This window comes from Echinops telfairi, unplaced genomic scaffold (assembly GCF_000313985.2).
Source record: "Echinops telfairi isolate 266 unplaced genomic scaffold, ASM31398v2 ScPeMD7_1;HRSCAF=3_0, whole genome shotgun sequence".
Classification (NCBI taxonomy): domain Eukaryota; kingdom Metazoa; phylum Chordata; class Mammalia; order Afrosoricida; family Tenrecidae; genus Echinops; species Echinops telfairi.
Window position 1 is genome coordinate 90998461 of NW_022103896.1, and position 16824 is coordinate 91015284.

The 16824-nt window shown below is 40.3% G+C and overlaps 1 pseudogene; it reads left to right on the forward strand.

Moving 5' to 3' along the window:
• The first annotated feature begins 5695 nt into the window (after positions 1–5695).
• LOC101652134 overlaps positions 5696–16824 on the forward strand; it is a 35363-nt pseudogene continuing 24234 nt past the window's right edge.

The following is a 16824-nucleotide window of genomic DNA, read 5'->3' on the forward strand; positions in this document are numbered from 1 at the left end:
GAGCAAATGTTTTGAGAATGATGAGGGTAACAGATGTACAAATGTGCTTTATACAATTGATGTATGTATGGATTGTGATAAGAGTTGTATGAGCCTCCATGATTAAAAAAAAGAAATAAAATGAAACCTATCAATCTGCTTACCTCTGAGAAACACATCTCAGAGACAAAGACAAAAATCAAAGGATAGATAAAAATATAACAAGTGAACGGGAATTTTTAAAAGCTGGAGTGGCAATATTAATCTCCAATAAAACAAATTTCAAGGCAAAATCCATACTGAGAGACAAAGAAGGGACTACATAAAAATTAAAAGGATAAACTGGAAGACATAACCATAATTGACATAAACACACCCAATGAAAGACTCTTTAAATATGTTAACCAAACATTTATAGGACAGAAAATAGAAAGAGACAATAATAACGGTGACATCAATACACCACTCTGATAGAAGGACAAATCGCTGGAAAAGAAATTCAGTAAAGACACAGAATCAAAAACAAAAAAAAATTAACCAACTTGTTCTCCTACCCGTATACAGAGCACTCCACCCAACTACAACACAGTATACATTCTTTTCTAGTGGAACATACGCTAGAATGAAACATACTCTAGAATGTTCCATTCTAGAACATGGAACATACTCTAGAATGGATTCTGTGTTAAAGCACAAAGCAAGCTTTAAAAAAATTTTAAATATTGGCATTTTACAACTCACTTTCTCAAACCAAAATACTGTAAAATTAGAAATCAACAATAGGAAGAACAAAGACAAAACTGAACACACGTAATTGCTTAAAAACTACAGGGTAATTGATGAAATAAAAAATGAACTGAAAAAAATCTCGAAACAAATGAAAATAAAAATACAACATAACGAAACCTTTGGGACACAGCAAAAGCAATACACAGGAGACAAATTATAGAAATAAATGAACACATAAAAGAAAATAAAAATCAATATCAACATCTTAAACCAGAATCTTCAACAATTAGAACAAAAGCAAGGAAAACAAAACAAAACCTTCAATCACAAGAGAAAAGAAATCAGCAAGATTAGAGCAATAAAATGAAAAACAAAAACAATAGAAAATTTAACAAGACAAGAAGTTAGGTATTTGCAAGGATTAACAAAACCAACCAACCACTAGCACGCTTAACAAAAGAAGAGTAAGAGAGATTGAAAATATCAAGAATAAGGGATGAATAGGTGAAATCACAACAGATCTAAATGGAATAAAAATACAAACAATAATATATTACTATGAAAGCCTGTACATCAACAAATTCGAAAACCTAAAGAAAACAGAAAAATTTCTAGAAACCCACTCTCTACTCAGGCTAACACAGGCTGAAGTAGAAAATTTCCACAAACCATACCAAAAGAAGAAATACACAACGTTGCTGTGGATTCAAATAAATGATGACCACCATAATGTCCAACAGACTTGAAGAGTCTTTAACTACTCTAGCCGTCTACAGAGGGAACCAACGGGCTCCCCTCAGCTGCAGTGCAGAAAGCAGTTATAAGCAAGTTTTTAAAGGCATAAAACCACGTAAGGACTTTCCTCTGAAGCAAGCAAACATTACAGAAATACAAATAACATGACTGATTTTACATTCAAAGCAAGCAAGCATTACAGAAGCAAGAATAGCATGACTTATCATTGTGTACCTCACCCTAGTCCCAGGTATGCGAGGTTCATTCTAGGAACAAAGCCAGTGGAATTTCCGAGAAGGAGGGGAAGGAGGGTAGGTAACCTAGCAGTCAACAAAATGGAGTTACTGTGGCTAGTTTACCTCATTTCCTGCTGTTTTTATTTGGGGAAATCAAATCATTGATTCATCAGCAACTTCCTCTGGATTTAGGGATACATACTGGGTCCTCAACACCATAAGCTTGACAGCCCCAATTCTGTTTTGTATAAACTTGCTTAGACTGTTTACTATACATGGCCCAACCATAAGCCCTAAGTGTAACAAAATTAAGGGGCCGGCTAAACCAGTGACAAGAGTAGTAACCTGAGGATTTGTTGATTCCAAATTGGCTGGTTGCTCCTTCAGTAACCATTCACAAAAACGTGGAAGGGGAAACTTTCCAACAGCTGTCTACAGCCCAATATGCACGCATAAAGATCATTTGGGAGTATGGGACAGTCTTAGCTTGAGGGGCTGGTCTGGATTTTTGGAAACTTGCCATTCTGCCTCTGCTGGTGCAGCCTTTAGTGGTGAATGGTGGGCCCACGGGGTGACTCCATCAACTTTTACAGCCATAGGTGTGGTGAGGTCTAGAGTAAAGGGTCCCTTCCACCGTGGGGTGAGTCCAGTTGTGGTGTGCCACTTGGCCAACACCAAGTCTCCAGGCTGGAACAGGTGAAGAGGCCTGGCTTGGTATGAAGGGTAGGGAGAGTGTCCTTTACAGTCTGAACACCTGGCGCTGTGCCACCTGGAGTGTCTGTAAGAACTTAAGTAATTTTTAATTACCGTATATACTCAAGTATAAGCCGAGGCACCTAATTTTACCACAAAATACTGGAGGGCTTTTTCAACATAAAAAATGTGCTGAAAAAACTTGGCGTACACTCGAGTATATACGGTATACACTTCAGCTTGTTTTAAGTAACAAGGTGGGTGGTCTTCCAAACCTACTATCATAAGGGGTAAAACCTCTTTTATATGGGGTGCACCTTGCTCTCAATAAAGCAACGGGAAGTAGAGATGGCCAGTTTGCCTGTTTCTAATACAAATTTAGACAGTTTCCTTTCAGGTTCTGTTCATTCTTTCAACCTGTTCCAAATTTTGAGGCCTGTAAGCAGAGTGTAATTTCCACTCAACCCCCAAAGTTTTTGAAAGGTGTTGTGTTAGGGTAGCAGTAAAGGCTGGGCTGTTAATTGGACCCAATAGACTGAGGCCAGCCATGCCTTGGAATTATTGCTTCTAACTATCACAGTAGTTTTGAGGTGTGTAGGTAAAGCTTCAACCCAATCTGAAAAAGTGTCAACTAACACAAGCAAATATTTGTACCTCTTAGCTGGAGGTTTAATTTCAGTGAAATCTAACTCCCACTATTCTCCTGACATTTGTCCTTTTAATCTAATACCTTGCTGGGTGGGGGCTGAAGTGCAAGCTTTTACCTGAGCACATATAGCCCACCTATTACACTTTCAAGTATACTATTTAAATTTCGGCTATAAAATGGTTTTCTGATTAACTCCCCTAACTTAGTTTTGCCCAAATAAGTAGACTGTTGCATTTGCTGCACTACTGACTTATCTAACACCCCGGAGACCATAGTTCTACTGTCTGGGGGGGTGCACCAACTAGTGGCTTCTTCCATAGCTAGGTTATTCTTGGCCTAAACAACTTCTTCAGTGTACCGAGGTACTTTGGCTAGAAGCGGCTCTAGTAGGGGGACCAAAGTTAGTTTGTGCTCAGGAAGTTCCAACATGGGCATCTGTTTGGCCTCTTCATCTGCTTTCTGATTTCTCCTGGCTTCTTTTGAGTTGTCCTTCTGGTGTCCTGGGCAATGTACAATTGCCAGTTTGGTTGGTAGTCACATGGCTTTCAGCAAAGCCAATATTTCAGTTTTGTTTTTTATTTCTTTTCTCCTGAAGTTAGAAGTCCCCTTTCTTGGTATACAGCACCATGCACATGGGCAGTAGTAACACTTCCAAGCTGGGGCCAACACAGCCAGTTCCTGGCCCATAGTCAGTTTATTGACTTTCTTGACTAAAAGGGCCGTAGTGGCCAACGATCTGATGCATGCTGGCCACCCAGAAGTCACAGGGTCTAATTTCTTGGGACAAGTACACCACCAGCCTGTCCCAAAGCCCCAACTTTGAGTGAGGACACCTCGAGCCATTCTAGATTGTTCATGCATGAAGAGGAGAAAGGATTTGGACATATCTGGTAGTGCAAGAGCCGGGGCCGCACAAGGGCTTGTTTCAGATCCATGAAATCCCTGTTTATTTTTTGTTTACTTTAAGGCCCACTTCCCTTTGTAGCTTGGTAGAGGGCTTTGCCCAGTTCTGCAAAACCCCAAATCCACAGTTTGCAATAGCCATCCATTCAACTGAATTCTCTTACCTGGCATTTGGTGGTAGGTGAGGATGGCAGTGATGGGTCCCAACCTTGGGTACTGGCAAGAGAGGGGTGTTCCGAACACGGTGACTGTGTTAGTCTGGGTTGACTAGAGAAACATATTCATAGACACTCCTATGTGTATAAGAAAGAGCTTTATATAAAAGAGTAATTGTAATATTAAGAAAACATCCCAGTTCTGTCCAGATCAAGTCCATAAGTCTGATATCACCCCATATGTCCAATACCAGTCTATAATTTCTTCAGTCTCATGCAACACATGCAATGACGCCAAGTGCAGGAAGTTCACAGGCCATTGGGTGAAAAGTCTTGTGAATTCAGTGGCAGTGGAAGTATCTCAGCAATGGCATGGGCCTTCATGTGGCTCCTCTAGCTCCAGGACTCTGGCTACATCAGAAATCTCCATGTGTCTTGTCAACAGGAAAGTCAAGCAGAGGTAGTCTCTGGCCTCCAGTGAGCTATTAATCTCCTTCATGCCTCCAAACAAGGTCATCAAGCTGCGACCTGATGGACAAGCTAAACTCCACCCCTTCACTCTTAATAGTCTCAAGTTGGCACCAGATTACGTAATTGCCACAGGGACTGTGTATTAGTCTGGGTACTTTGGAGAAACAAATCCACAGCAACTCATGTATAAGAGAGAGTTTTATGCAAAGAAAATGTGCATCCCGAAAACATCCCAACCCAATGCTGCCCAAGCCCACAAGTCCAACATTAACCCATACCCAACACCAGTCCACAAAGTCCTTCACCTCACAAAACAGAGGCAATAATGCCGACTGCAGGAGGAAGGCTGAGTCAGTGAACGTGTAAGCATCTCAGCACTGGCAGGGGTCTCCACACGGCTGCTCCAGTACCCAGGGCTGCATCGGGATAGATCTATGCGGCTTCTCCTTGGGGATGTCTTGTAGGAAGTCAATCTTGCAAGCTGAAGCAGGGAACTGCTAAGGCAGCTGCACCCGATGCAACCATCACAAAACAAGAGAGCCGAGAACTAGAAAGGCGAGGCTTCACCACCCATTTATCCCTCCACCTTTCAACCAGCACCACATGTGATTATCGGCCAGGCTGACACAATTAACTAACTCAGACTGACACTTGGTTAAGATTCCCACTGTTAAGAGCCATCTGATGTGCGGAGTGATTCCTGCCTTAGCCTCCCGGGCCATGGTTTAACGGGTATTGTTTTAACAGGATTGGTGAGGCATTAGCCTTAAATTGCAGGACTACTGGAGGCTGGTGTCTGGCCAATCTAGGTGGGTTGTCCTCTGCTCATACTTTGGGGGAGGTCTGCTTGTGGAATTCCAGGTACTTGTCAATGGTAGCTCTTGGTGTGCAACAAATACTCCTCAGAAAGGGGGCAGATTAGTAGGATCACTGATCAAACAGGCCTCCTGGCCCTTGAAGGAGATCATGACATGGAGCATTTCAAGTAGGTTGCCGCCCCGCAGTGGGTAGGGACAATCAGTCATTAAAATGAAAGAGTGAGCTACAGTGTGGTTTCCCAGGTTGACAGTTCTCTGTGTAGTCCAATGACACCACGAGGGCTTTTTGGTTTGGGTTTTGTTTTTCCTGTGGCTCCTGGGACCACAATGGAGTCCAAAAACAATGGTCCCAGAGGTGAGTTAGGATAGAATGAGTTGCTCCTGTGTCTACTAAAAAACCAACTGGCTTGCCCCCTATTTTAACAGTAACCTGGGGCTCGTGGGGGCTGATGGGTAATGAGCCCAGACTCCGCTATTCTTGGCCATCTAGACTAAGAATCGGTGGGGGCTGTCTTTTACCTGCCTTTTGCTGGGAACACTAATTCTTCCAATGCCCTTCTTCCTTACAGCATGTGCATTGGTTCCTTCCTAAGGGTTGCCTACTTTCAATCTGAGCCCTCTTTTGGGTTCCATAAGCTTTTGAGGGGTCCGACCTGTTTCCTTCAAGGCTGCTATTACAGCTCAGGCTATAGCCTTTTCGCTTGTTTTTTCCCCCACCTGGGTAACTCTGTTATTATAAACCTTTTGAGGAATTTCTACTAATTCTGATCAATGTTGTCCTTCACGCCCTTCTAACTTTTGTAATTTCCTTTTTATGTCTGGGGCAGACTGAGTTACAAAAGCCAAATTGACCACTCTGAAGTTTGCAGGGGCCTCTGGATATATGGGAGTATAAGTTTGGTAGGCATCTAGCAGTCTCTCTTAAAAAAAAAAAAAGTGGGACACATGCATACTTCATCTTACATACTTTGAACGTGTTGCCATACCAGTCCCTGGAGAAGGACATCATGTTTGAAGAGTAAAGGGGCAGTGAAAAAGAGGAAGGCCTTCAAGCTGACGTATAGACACTGTGGCTGTAACAATAGGTTCAAGCATAGGAACAATTGTAAGGATGGGGCAGGACCATGTAGTGCTTTGTTCTGTTGTGCATAAATTCTAAATGGGTTGGAACAGAACTGATGGAACCTAACAACAACAAGCAACTGATTCTTGACAAAGGACTAAAAACATTAAATGGGCAGGCAACAAACTCTTCAACAAATGTTTGGAAAAATTGGATTTCCTGTGCAGAAAAATGAAACGGCACCCATACTTTGCTTCTTCCACAAAAACAAATTCAAGAACTATTAAATGTAAACCCTTGAGCTATAAGGATCATCAATGAGAAAATTAGAATAAGCTTAAGGACCCTATAGCAGGGCATACACATACTATCAAATATAATAAAGGAAGTAGACAGAGTAGAGGATAAAATAGATGCCTTATACCTACTAAAAATAATACATAAATGCACATTAAAAGATTTCACCTTAAGGGTAAACAAGACCACGTATATTAGGAAAAACTTTTTTTAGCAATGACACAATAGACAAGGGGCTAATTATTAAAATCTATAGAATTCTGCAGCACCACAGTAAGGGAGGAAATGACATGAACAGTTCACCAAAAGTGACACTCAAATGGCTAGCAAACATGAAAACATTTTCACAATCACTAGCTACCAGGATATGCAAATCCAAACAATGATACTGAATCACATTATACCCACACAGCTAAATTAAAATTACATAAAACACAACAAATACTGGAGAGGGTGCAGAGATATTTGGAATTCTTAGACATTGCTAGTGGGCTTGCAAATATTTACAACCATCATGGAAATTAATATACTACGACATAAAACAACTGGAAATAGAAATCCCATGCAACCCAACAATATACCCCAAAGAAGAAACAGAAGAAAAGGTATATGCTCTCCCATGTGCATTGCAGCACAGTTCACAATAGCAAGCGGCTGGAAACAGCCCAAATGTCCATTGGTAGAATGGATTTAGAAATTCTGGTACATACACACAATGGAATATTATGCATCACTAAAAGTGTTGACACCAAAAATATCACCTTATGGCATGAATGGACCTGGCTATCATTTTGCTCAATGAAGTTCGCCAATCACTAAAGTACAGATACTGTATGAGTCCACTTCTATAAACACCAAGACAAAGGCAGGTTTCTGTTCTCAAGCAATGTAATCTTCTGATTTGGCCTCTCCAGTAACAAAGTAATGTGCCTGCCTGGTGCCCATGAACCATACATCACCTTCTTATTTGCACCTCTTACAATCCATTTAGACAAAGGAAACCCCACTTCAGCTGGGATCAGTTTCTCAAGATAGGGGAGAGAGAGAGAAGACCAATCAATTCCTGCCACATAACATTATTCTATGGTCACCCCTAATCAACAGTCACCCTACAAGAGTGATTAGTGAATCTTACTAGAAATTCAAGTCTATGTCTGTCTTAGAAAAAGTGATTACACTTCTGTTGGTGGATCTGTTAGGCCAGGTTGACTAGAGGAACGCATCCAGTGACACTCATATGTGTAAGAAAACTTTATATCAAGAAGTGATGATAAAAAAAAGTGATTATAAATTAGGAAAACATCCTAGCCTATTCCAGATCAACTGCATCAGTCCAATACTAGACCATAAGTCCGATACTAATCCATAAATCCCTCTTCAGATTCACGCAAACACAAGCAGTGATGCAAATGCAGGAATATCACTGGCCAGGGGGTGCAGGATCCAGTGGCAATGGACACATTTCCAGGGTTCCCACATGTCTCAATGTGACTCTGGCAGCTCTCCAAGTGACTCAACAGCAGGAAAGGAAAGTCAGAGAGAGAGAGAGAGAGAGAGAGAAAGCCTGCAGGATCCATCTTATGAGAAGATCACACCCACAAAGGAGACACCATCAGGCCGTGGCTTAACTGACAAGCTAGACTCTACCCCTACACTTATATCTTCAAGTTTACACAAATTACGTAACTATCACGGTGGGTAAATTGGGTGGGGCGATCTGTCATTGGGAAAAATGCTTAACTTTACTTATATAGACCCAAGGGAAGAATGTGTCTGGTATTATGTTCTTAATGGGACACTTAAGACCCAGTTTCAAAACAGCCCTTGTGCTCAGGTCATGTGCTATTGACAACTGGGAACTTAGACTCTATCCTTTCAAGGTGTACAACATCCTTCATAGGCCATACCAGAAGGATCTGATTCAGAAACCCCACTAAGCAAACTGTGGACTTTTTACACCTGTAGCAAATTAAAGGACTGAAACACTCCTTTGGACTTAAGGCTAAAACACCTTAACGTGAGAAGCAGATGACCCCTATACCAAGATTTTGGAATTGGGAGTCATTGAACTTTGGTTTGGATCTCTTGCTTTGAAGGTACCCATTGTTGTCCGGTGCCATCAATAAGTTCCAATCTACAGTGAACTTATGCACAACAGAAAAAACACTTCATGATCCTGCACCAGCCTCACAATTATTCCTATCCTTGAGCCCTTTGTTCCAGCCAATACAGCTCCTGGAGGGACTTCCTCTTTTTCACTGACCCTCCACTATACCAGTCATGATGGCCTCCTCCAGGCATTGGTCTCTCCAGACATGTTCAAAGTATGTAAGATGAAGTTTTGCATCCTTATCTCTCATGAACACTCTGGATGTATGTCTTCCAAGACAAATTTGTTTGTCCTTTTAACAGTACATAGTACTTTGGACATTCTTCTCCAGCACCACAATTCAAGTGCATCAAATTTTCTGTCTTCTTTATTCAATGCCCAACTTTCACATGCATGTGAGGCAATGGAAAATATCATGACCATGGCTTGGGGCAGGCACACCTTAGTCCTCAAAGTAGCATCCTTGCTTTTCAATACTCTAAAGAGGTCTTATGCATCTTTACCCAATGCATTTCATCTTTTGACTACTGCTTCCATGAACATTGATTGTGGATCCAAGCAAGATGAAATCCTTGACAACTTCAACCTTTTCTCCATTTATCATATGGTTACCTATTTACCCAGTTTGGGGGATTTGGAGCTTCTTTATATTGAGCCATAAGCTATACTGAACACTGCAGTCCTTGGGCTTCATGAGCAAATACTACAAGTCTTCCTCACTTTCCCAAGCAAGGTTGTGCCATCTACACATTGCAGGTTGATGACTTCCTTCAATCCTGATGGCACATTCTTCTTCATATAATCCAGGTTCTCTGATGATTTACTCAGCAGACAGATTGAATAAGTATAATGAAAGGAATCTACCTTGACACACAGCTTTCCTGATTTTAAATCACGCTGTATTCCTTTGTTCCATTCACATAACTGCCTCTTGTTCCATGTACACGTTCTGCAGGTCTACAATTAGGTGATCTGGAATTCCCATTCTTCCCAGGCTGTCCATCATTTGTTATGATCCACAGGGTTGAATGACTTTACACATCAATAAAACACAAGTAAATCCCTTTCTGGTATTCTCTGCTTGCAGCCAAGAACCATCTGACATCGGCAATGATAGCTCCTGTTCCATATCCTCTTCTGAATCCTCCTGAACCACTGGCAGCTCCCTGTCCATGTATTGCTGCAACTGTAGATGTGACATCAATGATATTGTTACATAATTTGAGTACTAAAGCTCAGTCACCTTGGTCTGGAATGGGTACAAATATAATCTCTTTCAGTCAGTTGGTCAAGTAGTGGTCTTCCAAATTTCCCAGTGTGTGCTTCTTCTTCTTTTTTTTTTTTATCAATTTATTGGGGCTCATACAATTCATCACAATACATAGATCAATTGTGTAACGCACATCTATACATTTGTTGCCCTCATCATTCCCAAAATTCGCTTGCCTCTTGGGTTCCCGGAACCCGCTAATTTTCCTTCCCCCCCCCCCTCCCCTTCCCTTCCTCCTCCCCTCTCCCCCATGCACCCTTAATAATTTATAAATTATTATTGTATCTTATATTACACTGTCCGGCGTCTCCCTTCACCCACCCCTCCACTGCCCGTCCCCCAGAGAGGAGGCCACACGTAGCTCCCTGTGATGCATTCCCCCCTACTACATCCCCTTTCCCTCGTGGTATCGCCACTGTCACCCCTGGTCCTGAGAGGTTCCTCTGTCCTAGATTCCCTGCGTTTCCAATTCCCATCTGTACCGTTGTGCATCATCTGGTCCAACCAGGTCTGCAAGGCAAAATTGGGGTCCTGGTAGTTGCAGGGAGGAAGCGTTCAAGAACCAGAGGAAGGTTGTGAGTTTCATTATTGCTATACTGAACCCTAAGTGACTCGTCTCCCCACTACCCCTCTGCAAGGTATGTCCAGTTGTCTAGAGATGGGCATTGGGTCTCCATCACGCGCCACCCTCATTGACGAGTGTGCTTCTAATGCTTCATTAGCTTGTTGAAGTGTTTCAATTGGTGGTCCATCAATCTTGGAACCTTGTTTTGGCTAATGCTTTCAGTGTAGTTTGAAATTCTTCCTTTAGCACCGTAGGCTTGTGTTCATATACTATTTCCTGAGAATGGTGGAATGTTAGTCCTTTTCTGTACAGTGACTCTGTATTCTTTCTATTTTCTTTTGATGCTTCCTGCATTATTCAATATTTTGCTAATAGAATCTGTCACAGCTTGAACCTTTTCTTCAGTTTCAGATATACTGAGTGAGTTATTCCTTTTTGGTTTTCTAATTTTTGGCCTTTATACATTTCTTTATATTTGGCTTTGTCTTCTTGAGCTGCCCTTCAATTCAGCTCTATGATTTTAGTGTTTCTTCCATTTGCCTTAGCTCCTTTATGATTAAGAGAGTTTTCAGAATCTCTTCTGACATCCACTTTGATATTTTCTTTTCTTTCTAATAACATTTAGCTTTCTTCCTGAATGATGTTCTCAATGTTCTCCCACAATTCATGTCTTCTGTCATTAGTGTTCAAGGAGTCAAATCTATTTTTGAGATGCTCTCAAACTGCAGGTGGGATAGACTCAAGGTCGTATTTTGGCTCTTAAGAACTTGTTTTAATTTTCTTCAGCTTTATCCTGCAATTACAAATGAGAAATTAATGGTTTCTTCAACCGTTAGCCCCTGGCCCAGTTTTAATCGCTGATATTGAGCTTCTCCATCATGTCTTTCCATGAATGTAGTCAATCTGACTTCTGCGCATTCCTACTGGAAACGTACGAGTGAGGTAGTTATTGTGCCAACCTGGCCAATTAAACACATGTGGGGTTAATTGAAGGGTAGAGGGATAAATGGCTCAGTGAGCCTCACCTTTCTAGTTCTTGGGTTTCTTGCTTTCTGATGGTCAGACCAGGGTGCAGCTGCCTTAGCCAGGTCCCAGCTTTAGCTGGCAAGGTTCACTTCCTGCAAGACATCCCTGAGGAGAAGCCACATGGACCTACCCCGATGCAGCCCTGGGTACTGGAGCACCCATGTGGAGACCCCTGCCACCGCTGAGATGCTTACACATTCACTGACTCAGCTTTCCTCCTGTGGTCAGCATCATTGTGATTTGTGAGATGGAGGACTTTGTGAATTGGTGTTGGACATATGGGTTAATGCTGGACTTGTGGGCTTGGACAGCACTGGGTTGGGATGTTTTCTTGATGCGCACTTACCCTTTATATAAAACTCTCTCTTATACATGAGCTTCCGTGGATTTGTTTCTCTAAATACCCAGACTAACACAATGAGCTTAGTCACTTTTTTGGTTGTAGAAAAGAGGTATTTGTTATAAACAAGTCATTGGTTTTGCAAAATTCTATCATGAAATCTCCAGTTTCATTTCTATCACCAAGTTCCTATTTTCTCTCAGCTGTTCCTTCCCCTTTGTTTCCAACTTTTGCCTTCCAATTATGAGTGCATCTTGATGGCATGTTTGATAAATTTCTGACTGCAGACTTTGGCAAAATTATAAAATTTCTTCATCACTAGCTTCGGTGGTTACTGAATAAATTTCAATAATTTGTATTGATCGCATTTCCTTGAAAACAGATACAATCCTATCATGGACAGCACTGTACTTCATGGCTGATTTTGCAATGCCCTTTGTGATCATGAATGCCACACCAATCATCTTGTTATTGCCTACATAGTAAAAATTGATTTTCAAACTCAAAATGATCAGTATGAATCCATTTCAGCTCAGTAATGCCTAATAGATGGATCTTTATGCGTTCCACTTCACTTTTGACCACTTATATATTTCCTAGATTCATACATAGCATATTCCATGTTCTAATCATTAGCAGGGTTTTGCAACTGAGTCTCCTTGCGTCATGCCTCATCAGCAGCTTTACTCAACTTACATTACCATGGTCCACTCCACTCTTGAGAAATCAACTCATCCTGTCACATTTGGAGTGCCCTTAGAGCTGAGGTGCCCATCCTTTGGCATTTTTATTTTTTAAATTTTATTGGGGGCTCTTACAGACCTTTTAAGAATCCACACATCCACTGTGTCAAGCACACTTGTACCTACGTTGCCATCAACCTTTTCAAAACATTTTCTACTTGAGCCCTTGATATCAGCTCATTTTTCCCTCCCTCCCACCTTCATGAACCCTAGATAAATTATAAGTTGTTGTGGTAGTTACATAATCTAGTGTCACTTTGAGAGGATTGCAAGTGAATGGGGTGGAGTCTGGCCTGTCAATCAAGGTATAACCAATGAGGCCACTGTGTGGGCATGACCTTCTCCTGAGAATTCTGAGAACTCCTGTATTTTACTCCTTGGAGGCGGGAGACATTCTTCTCTCTGCTCACTTCCTGCGAGACGTCCCAGAGGAGAAACCACATGGACCTACCCTGATGCAGCCCTGGAAACTGGACGAACCACATGGACAGCCCTGCCAGCACTAAGATGTTAACAAAGCCACTGGATCCACAATACGTCCAACCCACTCATCTGTGATCCTCCTGCATTCAGCATCATTGCATGTATTTTATGAGTCTGAAGATGATTTTTTTTTTTAAGATGATTTTATAGATTGGTACCAGACATATGAGTTATATTGGATTTATGGACTTGATCTGGGACAGTTTCTCAATATGCAATTGCTCCTGTATATAAACCTCTTTGTTATATGTGTGTCCATGAATTGTTTCTCTAGTCCACCTAGACCAGCAATTCTCAACCTGTGCGTCGCGACTCCTTTGTGGGTCGAATAACCCTTTCACAAGGGTCACCTGATTCCTAACAGTAGTAAAATTAGTTATGGAGTAGCAACAAATATAATTCTATGGTTGGGGGTCACCAGGAACTATATTAAAGGGTTGTAGCATTAAGAAGGTTGAGAACCACTGACCTAGATTAACACATTAATGTATCCCGCCTCCAAGGAGGAAAATAAAGGAGTTCCCAGAATTCACAGAAGGCTATGCCCAGAGGACTCATTGGGTATATCTTGACAGACCAGACTCCACCTCTTCACTCATAATCCTCTCAAATTGACACCAGATTATGTAACTGCCCCAATTATTATTTTCATATAGGATGAAGAGGGCTATATAATCTTAGTTTCTTGTAAAGATTTTCTGCAGTTTTCTTTATATAGGTCTTTTGTCTCTCTAGTTAGGTTTATTCTTAAATACTTCACCATTTCTGTGGCTATTACAAGTGGTATTTTTTCTTGATTTCATTTTCAGAACTTTCTTTGATGATATGCACACATCCAGTTGACTTATTACAATTTTTGTTTTCTGCTACTTCAACAAATTCCTCGATTGCTTCCAGCAATCATTTTGGCTATATAAAACAATATAATCTTAAAATACCAAGCATCACTTCTTTGCCCAATTGCATTTCCTTTATTTTTGATGTCTAATGGTTCTGGCTAAGACTTCCAGCATGATGTTGAATAAAAGTGGTGATGGGGCATCCTAGTATAGCTTCTATTTTCAGGGGGAAATGTTTTAAAATTTATCATTATTCAGAAAGGTATTAGCCATTGAATTTTGCATATATAGGCTTCATTATTTTTAAGAATTATCCTTTCTATTTTGCTGAACATTTTCATCAGAAATGTATGTTGTCAAATGCCTTTTCTGCATCTATTCATATGATCTTATTTATGTGGTGGGTTACATTGATAGTTTTTCTAATGTTGAACCATCCTTGCATCTGTTTTCTATCTCTAGGAATTTGCTCCCATTTCTTAGATTACCATCTTTTCGAAGTATAGTATTTCTTCTTATTTCACTTGTTATCTGTTGTGGTGTTGACCTTCTCATCTCTAAATATAGATATTTATATCTGCTCTTTATTTTCCTTAGTGAAGTCTTCCAGTGGTTTGTCTTTTTTACCCAGAGTCAGCTTCTTGATTTTTTTCCATTGTTTGAATATTTTCGTTTGCTTATTTCTCCTCTACTCTTTATGATTTTTTTTGTTTGTTTGGTACTTAAAGTTTGCCCTTCTAGTTGTTGGAGGAGTTAAGGTGACTTTGAATTTGTAATTTTTGTGTCTGTTGCTATATAATTTCCCTCTGATACTGCTTTTGCTGTCTCAAAAAGTTGGTATGTGTGTTAATACTATTGTTTCAAAGAATTACTTAGTTATACAGGAATTTTAAAGTAGGATGCTATTCAGTCTCCATGTCTGTTCTCAAACTATTATTAGTTTCGTTTTATAGCATGATCTGAGAAAATGGGTTGTAGTCGCTCAGTGTTTTTTAATTTGTCGAGTTGCTTTGTAGCCTAAAGTGTGATGTATTTGAGTATGTATTCTGAGCACTGTGTAGTGTTGTTGGGTGAAGGGCTAGGATGTCGAGCTAATTGATTGTGCTATTTAGTAGAGCTTCTATATTTTCATTGAATTTCTTTGATAATGTCTTTCCTTGTGTGGTGTGCCATTACCTCCTACTATTATTATAGAGCTATTTCTCTTTTAACTCTGATGAGTTGATTGATATGTCTTGAGGGATTTTCAATGGGGTATACATATTATGGTTATGTCTTCGTTTCTCTAATCATTATGTAGTGTCCATTTTTGTCTCTGTTATTTGCCTTGAAGACTATTTTATCAGAGATTAAGATCACCACTTCTTTTTACGGTAGCTATTGGCTCAGTATGTATTTTTTTAAAACTATCTTTTGATTTTTAGTCTATTTTTGTCTTTAAGGTGCATCTCTTTTAGGTAACCTATAGATGGGTCTTCTTTAATCTGTGTATTGATTGGCACATCTAATCCAATGATATTCAATGTCTTTTTTTGTATAGACGGGTTTGTAGCTTTGATTTTGTTGTTTGGTTTTTTTTTTCCCTTTTTGGTGATTTTATTGGTATCTGTGTTCCTAGTTCTGGTTTTTGTCCCCTATTGGTTTCTTAGTGTTGCCCTGTATGATACTCTGGTTCATCTGTTGTTATTGGTTTTCTTTGTACATAGTGATCCTGTTAATATTTTTATAATGCTGGTCTTGTTTTTCTGAATTAGTTTTTCCTGGCATGGAAGTACCTTTATTTCTCTCTTGTATAGTGGGATAATTTTGCTGGCTATAGGATTCTTAAGGTTTGCAGTTTTCTTCTTTTGCAATTTTACATATGTCACTGAATTCTTTTTCCTATAGTTTCTATTGAGAAGTCTGAACTTGTCCTTATCAGTTCTCCTTTCTAGGTTATTGTTCTTTTTTCCCTGGCTACCCTCAGACTCTACTTTTCCTTTAAATTGGAGAATTTGATTACAATATGCCCCGACAGTTTCCTTTTAGGGTTTGTTTGATCTAGGCGTTCTCTGTTTCTTGAATAGTTTTTTTCCCCTCCTTTGTGATGTTGGAGAAACTTTATTTTACGAATTCTCATACTGTTAGTGGATTTTTGGATTACATCTTGTGTTAGGATCCCAGTGATACATAAGTTGTTCCTCTTGATAGCACTCCACATCATTCTTAGGCTTACTTCAGAATCCTTTGCATTTTTGGTTAATAGTTTCTCTTATAAGGTGTAGTCAGAGTTGTCTTTTTAGTCCTTTTCTTCCATTCTATTCCTTGGGGCTTTTTTTCTTTTTTAAAATAATTTCACTGGGGGCTTGTACAACCCTTATCACAATCCATCCATCCATCCATTGTGTCAAGCACATTTGTACATTTGTTGCCATCATCACTCTCAACATTTGCTTTCTGATTGAGCCCTTGGTAACAGTTCACACCCCCTCCCTCATGTACCCTTGATAAGTTATAAATTATTGTTTTGTCGTGTCATACACTGTCATCTCTGTCACCCACTTTTGTTGCCCGTCCCCAAGGGAAGAGGTTATATGTAGATCCTTGTAAACGGTTCACCCTTTCCGCCCCACCCTCCCTCCATGCTTCCAGTATTGCCACTCTCACCACTGGTCCTGAAGGATCATCTGTCTTAGATACCCTGTATTTGCAGTTGCTGTCTGTACCAGTGTACATCCTCT